Raw genomic sequence first — 8,969 nt, forward strand, 5'->3', positions numbered from 1 at the left:
AACTATCACAACAAAACTCACCTCAAATCAAATTCAAAATCAAATTCTGAGGTGGCAAAATCAATGAAAGTCCATGTTTCAGCTTAAGAAAATGTAGAAGGAAAGCAGATTTGGGGGATAAGAGGGTAGAGTATAAATGGCAGTGAGTAGTAGCCCAGCACCCACTGAGAAAATTGGGATTTGGAGGAGCAGATTTATACAAGTATACCTAGGACATGGAGTCATAGTAGAAAGAGTGCTGGTCTACTCTTCATCATATGCAAAGTGTTTCCTCTTGTTGCTGGCTCCTAGAAACATGGACAGAGAACAGCTCTTTTCACTCTTGGTTCCCTAATTATCTGGCTTGTTCTTCTGCATGTTTTGGGCTACTTCTCTGTAAGTACTGGACTGCTTTTCAGTGTGTGGGGGGCTGCCACTTCAACATATAAACAAGGTCATGAAAAATAAAAAGTCCAGCAACAAGGCAAAAGTCAGGACTACTAGCAATGGCCCAGGATGCAGAATGTCTGACCAGACTCTTTAAGTGCTCCACAATATCTACTTCAGCCACCTTCATAGTCACTGGAAAAAAAAAATGTTCTCACCTGCTCATTTCATAAGAAGTCCTCACATTCTTGGAGTAGACAATACTTAGGTCCACAAACCTCTTTGTTACCCTCAGGATGGTTTAGTATATTACAGAGACAATTTTAGCAGGGTGACTGCTATGCAGGCTATAGCTTCTAGTAGCTGTAAGTGAGAGTTGCGGTAAAGATGGATAAACATCCCTGAGATGGGCTTGACAAGCACTCACAACAGATATGCTAGCCAGTGTTGATCAACACATAAATATTATAATGGTAAAGGAAGCACATAGAGTAGAGAAATCATAGAGAAGGATGGTTTGGTATGGGAATCAAGTATGGTTATGATAAAAAAGCATAAGGTTGCTGATTGATACCATTTCAGGGACAGAGCCAACACAAAGGAGTACAGAAAGGATTTACTTGTACTCTTCCTAAATTTCCTTCCAAATTTCTTTTAAATAATTCCTCATTAAATTCTGGAGCAGTAGAGATAACAAAAAATCAATTTGAGACACTCTTCAAGCCTAAGATAATGTAGGAAAATAGAAAAAGAGATCTATGAAATCTGGTTGGTGGTTTATTTGAAAACTATGTGAATGAATCAGTGGTGTGACCAAGGGGGAGCAACAGAAGACAAAACTAGAGATGCTAAGTGAACCTGGAAACTGGTGAGAAAGATTATAAGAGACATTGGTGCTAGCCCTAGAAGCAGGACCAGATAAAGTTGGGCAACTTCCTTGATTATATGCACTTCTAGGTTGCACTTCTGGAACAGTGTGATTCACTTTCAACAAAGAGGAAATTAAACTTTATTCTTTTTAAAAGAAACACTTGAGGCAGAGAAATTAAATATAAAGAGCTATAACAAAATCTATTATGCTTTGATTGATGTAAAAAAGGTAAAAGTAAAACTAATGATCTAAGACATAAAATCCCCCCAAAATATACATAAATACCTAAATAAAAAGGATAAACAAGAAAATTAAATCTTGCTAAAAAGCACTATAGAAAATGAAGTAATATTAATTTTAAACACATATTCACCCAATGTCAGAGAATCAAAACTCTTAAAGGAAAAGTTAAATGAAATACAAGATGAAATCAACAGAAATTTTATTCTAGAAGGGAGGAATCAAATTTTCCCCTGTCACAGACAAATGAAAATAATTATCAAAAAAAGAAGAAACAAGTAAAGGAGATGAATTGAATCCTAGAAAAGTTAGATATGATAGACCTCTAGAGAAAAGTTAAATGGAGAAAGTAGAAAACCTTTTTTTTTTTTTCTCAATTGTACATGGCACCTTCACAAAAACTGACCATGAATTTAACCATAAAAAATCACAACCAAATGCATAAAAGTAAAAACATTAAATGCACTCTTTTCAGGCTATCATGAAATAAGAATAATTTTCAGTAAAGGACTACAAAATTCTTTATTTAAAAAAGGAAATTAAACAATTTAATCATAAAGAATGATTGGGTTAAGAAAAAGTTAATAGAAATAACCAATGATTTCACTAAAGAGAATGAAAACAATGAGACAACATTAAAAATCTGTGGGATTCAGCCAAAGTACTACTTAGAGAAAATTCATCTCTTAAAATTCTTAAAAATTATATAGAGCAAAAAGTTGATCAACCAAGTAAAGATGCAACTAAAAAATAAATTTAAAAAGAACACATTAATATATTTAGTTAATAACAAAATGAAAATCCTGAAAATCAAAGAAGGGGCTAATAAAATTAAAATAAAAGACATAAAATTAATAAATAAAATTAGAAGCTAATTTTAAATGAAATAGATGAAATATTGGTTAAATTAATTTGAAAAAAGAAAGAAGAAAAATTATCAGTACAAAAATGAAAAAGATTAAAGCACTACCAGTGAAGATGAAATTAAAGCACTCATACTCATTAAGAGCTATTTTGCTCAATTAGATGCAGTAGGACTGGCAATCTAACTGAAATGGATGGATATTTACAAATATATAAACTGGCAAGATAATAGAGGAGAAAATAAATTACTTCTATAATTCCATCTTAGAAAAAGAAATTGAACAAATGGTCAATATGGTCTTACAAACCCCACAGCACCAGATATATTTATAATTTAATTATATCAAACATTTAATGAATAATTAATCCCAATATCATATAAACTATTTGAAAAAAAATAGAACAAGAACAATCTTACTAAATTTATTTCATTACATGAATACTGTTTTAATACTTAAACCAGTGACAACAAAAATTGAGAAATAAAATTACTTTTATATTTTCTTAATTTATATAAATGGATTAAAAAAACAAAATATTTACAATATTACTCCAATACATAAAAAAGATCATAAACTATGAATAGATTTGACTTATACCAGGAATGCAAGGATGGTTCTGTATTCTGAAAATTACAAGAATAATTGATCATAGCAACTAAAAAAAACAATAAAACTCATATGATGTTAACAATAGATGCAGAAAAAGCCTTTGACAAAATACAACATCCATTACTATTAAAAGTAGTAGAAAGCCTAGGAATACATAGAGCCTTTTTTCAAATGTTGACTAGTATCTCTCTAAAACCAGCTGCAGTCATTATCTGTAATATAATACATTTGAAGTTTCCCAGTAAGATGAGTGAAGTAAGGACATCCTTTATCACTACTATTATTAAATATTATAGTTCACATGCTAGCTATACGAATAAGAAATGAAAAAATAAATTGGAGAAACAAAAATAGACAAGGAAACAAAAAATTTAAAATTTGAAATTGGTATATCACTCCTTACCAGCATAGAACATTTTACAGGTTATATAATGGTATACTACAAGAAACAGAGAATCAACTAAAAATTATTTGAAATCATTAACTATTTCAACAGTTTCAAAATATGAACCCACTTAAATTATCAGAATTTTTATATACTACCAACAAAAACAGGCAGAAAGATATAGAAAGAGAAATGTCATTTAAAATTACTACAGACATTCTGAATTAATTGTCAGTCTCCCTGCCAAGACAAACTCAGGGATTATATGATCAAAAATATCAAACACTTTTCACACAAATGAAGACAAATTTAAGCAGTTAGAGAAGTATTAATTATTTCTATATAGGCAGAGTCAATATATTAAACATGATAAGCCTACCTAAGTTAACTTACTTATTCAGTGACATTCCAAAGGAATTAATTCATAGAGATATAAAAAACAATCACACACTTCAACTGCAAAAAGGATATCAAAAGAAGCAATAGAAAATGTAAAGGAAGTTGGCCTAAAATTTAGAGATTTCAAAATATATTACAAAGCAGAAATCATCAAAACAATCTGACACTGCCTCAGGAATAGAATGGTGGATCTGGTAAAAAGAAGTATATGACATATAATAGAATCAAAGAAATCAAGGGTTTGTTTAACCCCAAGGTCCAAACTTGGGGGTAAGAACTCACCACTTGACAATGAAAAATGGAAAGAGGTTGGTGGAAACTATGTATGGACCAACATCCCTATGCAATTAGGCATGAAGGATGGTACCATAAGCAAATTAAGGAAATATGGAATATTTTCCCAGTCAGATATACAGGTAAGAGAAAAGGTAATCACCAAACAAAAGCTAAAGAGCATCACAGGAAGTAAAATGTATGATTTTGATTACATTACATTAAAAGCCTTTGCATAAACAAAATTAATATGATCTAAGTTAGAAGGAAAATTGATAACTGGGAAAATTTTATAGTAAGTTTCTCAGATAAATATCATATCTCAAATATATAGAGAACAAATACAAATGTATAAACATTAGATCTATTTTCTAATCAATAAATGTCAAAGGATATGAACAGCTTTTAGAAGAAATCAGTTAATAATAATTTGAAATATTCTCTCAATCACTACTGAATAAAGAAATGCAAATTACAATAACTCTGAGATACCACTTTCCATTTATCAGGTCAACTTACATGAAAGAAAATGAAATTTATTAACACTGAAACAGATGTTGAAAAATTAGGACACTAATAACTTTTGGGTAGAGTTGTGAACTAAACCAAACATTATCAAAATCAATTGCAATTACAAACAAAGAGCTATAAAACTTATGTTGATGTTGTTGACCTTACAATATTAATATTATATCTATTTCCCAAATAAATAAAAGCAAAAGGGGAACTGATCTATTTTTACATGATATATTTATAGTAATTCTTTTTTTTCTGTGATGAATTAGAAATTAAGGGGATATCTTTAATTGGGGAATGGTTAAACAAGCTGTGGCATCTAATTGTGATAGGATACTATTATTGTATAAGAAATGATAATTTCGGTAAAGCCTGGGAAAATTTCTATGAACTTAAGCGAAGTTAAGTGAACAGAACTAAGAGAATATTGTTCACAATTAAAAAAAATTTGGCTGAATGACTATGAAAGATGGCTACTCCAATCATGACAAAAATCCAATAAAATTCCAAAGGATAAATGATGGAAAATGCTATCCACATCCAGAGAGAGAACTGATTAACAATGAATACAAATGGAAATAGATTTTATTTACTTTCTTATTTTTTTATTTTTATTTTATTGGTCTGCATTTTCTTTTGCAACATGACTGATATTGAAATGTTTTTCATGAACACATATATAAACAATATCATAACACTTGTCTTCTCAAGGAGAAGAGACCTATGGGAGGGAGAAAAATTTTAACTCAAACTTTAAAAAAAAAAGATTGTTAAATTATTTTTAGCATGTAATTGGAAATATTAAACAAAGGGACTCTATGCATCACATACAACTGATGGTGGCAAAAGATTTGATCCTAGGTGAAAAAAGTGACAGGTGCTAAAGTAAAATGGGGGTAATATAAGGCTATGGATTTGGAAGCATGGAAAAAGGCAAACATTATTAGAATAAAGGCTGGATATATTGTTGGTGGCTTGATGTTGATTAGGTACAAGGGTCTGCTTGAATTTTCACTTACTGACTTACCAATCAGGACAACTCAACCCAAGGCAGAAATTCCAATTTGGAGAGCAATTACTCCCAAAGGATATGAAAAATGAATTAATGAATGAGCTGTTTCTGAAAGCAATGGGAGCCCCTATCACTAGAATTCTTCAAAAAGTATGTAGAAGATAATTGTCTCATATATCATACTTACAATTTTTGGGGGGGCATGAGTTGGACTAGATGTTTGCTGAGGTCTCTTCTTACTCTTCCTACTTTTTTAAAAAATTGCTTTTAATTTAAATAGTTAGACAAACATAATTCCCAATAATCTCCTTTCTGAAAAAAATCCTTAAGCAAAATTACTTACTAAAGCAAAATTATGTGAATTGTTACCATTATAGTTTTCCAAAATATTTCATTTTATTTTGCTTTTCTTTCACAGTTGCATAGATATCCAACATAATTTTCTTGTGACATGACAATCTTTAAGATATATATGGTATAATGAAAACTTAAAACTTACTACTAATTTTAAGGATTACCTTATGTGATCCAAACACCACTGGATATACTGCTTATGGTTTCAAGTCCTTTCCAATATTCCTTTAAAAATGATAATTAAAGTATAAATAATCCTTTCTGATTTTGTTTAGTTGGGGTATCAACAATTAAAATTATCCTGTAGGATATGATAGTCCTGTAGGAAATGATAATTTACTTGTTTCACTCTTAATATCAGTATCTCTTGTGTTGATAATTCAGGCAGTCCTGTGAAGCATATCTGTACTCTCCTGGCATTTCTGATTAGCAAGGGACCACACACAGTGCAACAGCTGTTGCCACTAAGAACTGCAACTGTGCCAAGAGGCACACCTCCCATCAGGGGGCTCCACCTATTATTAGTGTAACAATGCTTGCTCATTCACTTGACAGCAGGAATGTACTGAACAAGTAGATAGGTACTACCCTTCCTGGTTAGTGTTTGTTCCTTTCTAGCCACCAGATTTTCCTGAGGCTTTTTGGAGTAGTAGCATCAAGATTACACTTCTGCTGAAGGTAACATTGGGTCACCTGTAGAAATGATTAAATTCCCTCTCCCTTACTTTTATTTGAGATCTTTCTGTATGAGGAACAAGTGTTGAAAAGGAAAGTGTGAGAAAATTATCCATATGGGTACAACTTAAGGGAAAGTAAATGTCTCACAGTTTTTAACATCCTTTAGGACTAATTCATTCTAGAAAGAGATAGAAAAGTCAGGTAAAAGAAGGGGGAGATATTGAAGAAGAGGAGGAGAACATGGTAGGTGGAATGAATTTGAAATGTAGCAGAAGATATAATGTGGGGAGGGGTGAGGAGAGGAAAGATGAAAACATCTTGAAGATCGCTGTAATTGTTAATCTTTTTTGATAGTATTGAACTGAGTACAAAATAATCTAGTTGACTGTAAAAATTGCATCTTCTGTTTCTCTTACCCCATGTTTGAGGATATCTTAATGGAAGAGAAACCACTTTTAACATCTTGGTGTCAACAATAGCTCCAATCTGATACATTCTCTTGGGGCTTTGATACCCCGGTATAAGAAGCCTATCTGTGTGATAGATCCTTCAGGAACAGAATTTTGAGCAGGTGTATATCTCTAGGCACATTTGTTAAAATGTTCTGGTTGATAGAAACTTTTCCTTGGCCTTTTTTAAGAAAAGTATTAGATAAAATACTATAAAATTAAAAAAAAAGAAAATTATTAGAAACAAAAAACTGGACTATATATCCCTAAAATAAAATATCAAAGTAAAAAGGAAAGTAACACCTTGAATTTTGTTCTTATTATTATTTTGAGAGGGTTTCTGTGTTTGTATGTGAATGGTGTAATAATTTAAATGGGTTTGACAATTATAAGAATTTTAAAGATTGTTATGGTCACCATTTACAAAAATTAACTATTAAGTCACAAGGCTGTTAGTTGCTTTAGTAGTTTTATAACAACAAGGTAGTGGTTGTAAAGGGGGAAATATAGGAAGGAGGTGGAAAATATTGCCTACACAAATACCCTAAGTTCAGATGTGAGTGCCTCCACACTAAAGAGAGTGTCCCCCCAAAGGAGAAGAGCCTAAGAGTCAGTGTCTTCTCAACCCAAGTGAGTAGCCAAAACTGAACTCCTTGAATCCATGGCAGAATTGAATGCCTAATGAAGCTTAGACCTACTAAACTGAGTCTCAAAAAACTGAGCCATCAAAAGACCAATGGACCAAAAGACTGAGTTGCTACTGGACTCTGAGGATTCTAGAGGCTCCCCCTTATACACAGTTTTCTCCATTCATCAGCTCTCCCTGTCACATATCAGGAATCAATCAAAGTTTCTTAATTTGCCTGGTGCTATTCATGGGGAGACAGTGCCTATGGTCTTTGAGGGTGTTAACTTCCTCTTCTAGTAAAGGGTTCTTCAAATATTTGACTAAGTGTGAAAGTATTTGACTAAATGTGTGGCACTCCAAGTTCTTGAGTTAAAATAAACAAAGGGAGTTCAAATCCTCTTCCACAATGACTGGGGGGGGGGCAGAAAAAGGAAGGATTCATGTTTTCTAAATGAGAATAATTCAGAAAAAGTAGATATGAATAAGCTTATGATAATGTGTTCATATGCATAGATTATGGGGACATAGTAAATTCCAATTAACAGAAGGATGAAAAACATCATTATAATTTTATAATTTAAAGGATAATGGTTATGGTCATAATAAAATCATTGAATTGTACTAGAGTGATTATGGTGGAATCCTCTGATATTAGAAAAAAATATGATGAGCCTGTATTCTGTTTTGATGCTTTTGTGATAGTGATTTGAGTAAAGGGAGGAAATTAAGAAAAGTAAATTGTGGGAGAGATGAAATCAAGATAGCAGAATAGAAGCACATAAAACTGAAATATCTCTGAGGATTTGTTCTAAGCAACCTTAAAAGAACTCTGAAAAATGAGCATTGGAGGTATAGAACAATCAAGCAGCTGTAGTGAAGCAAATATACTACAGGAAACAAGTTGGAAAGCATTCTGAAAGGCCTCATTTCATTGAGGTAAGAAGGGAGCACAGCTAAAAACAAAACCTGTAGCCCATAGCAAGGTCATTCCAAGGAGTACAAGTTCAAGTCCTTGCCCTCCCCCAATTCATGGTTAATGCACCAGTTTCTCAACCTGAGTCAAAGTCAACTTTGAAACTCCAAGTCCCTGCCTAGGTCAACAGAAGAGCACCCCACAACACCCCTTAAAGTTCCAAGTCCTAGCACAAGCCTAAAGAGAAACCCTGAGCCTTAGCAAGAAGTAATCCAAAAAGTATCTCCCTAGTGAAAGTCTAAGGAGAGGCCTAGAGGCCCTACCCAAGCTGACATTGACAACCCAAACTTGAGCTTAAGGAACCCTGTAGTTTAATTGGCCAGAGTAAGCCCATAGTGAAGCCCAGAGTC

The sequence above is a fragment of the Monodelphis domestica genome, chromosome 6 (genome assembly GCF_027887165.1).
Source record: "Monodelphis domestica isolate mMonDom1 chromosome 6, mMonDom1.pri, whole genome shotgun sequence".
Lineage (NCBI taxonomy): Eukaryota > Metazoa > Chordata > Mammalia > Didelphimorphia > Didelphidae > Monodelphis > Monodelphis domestica.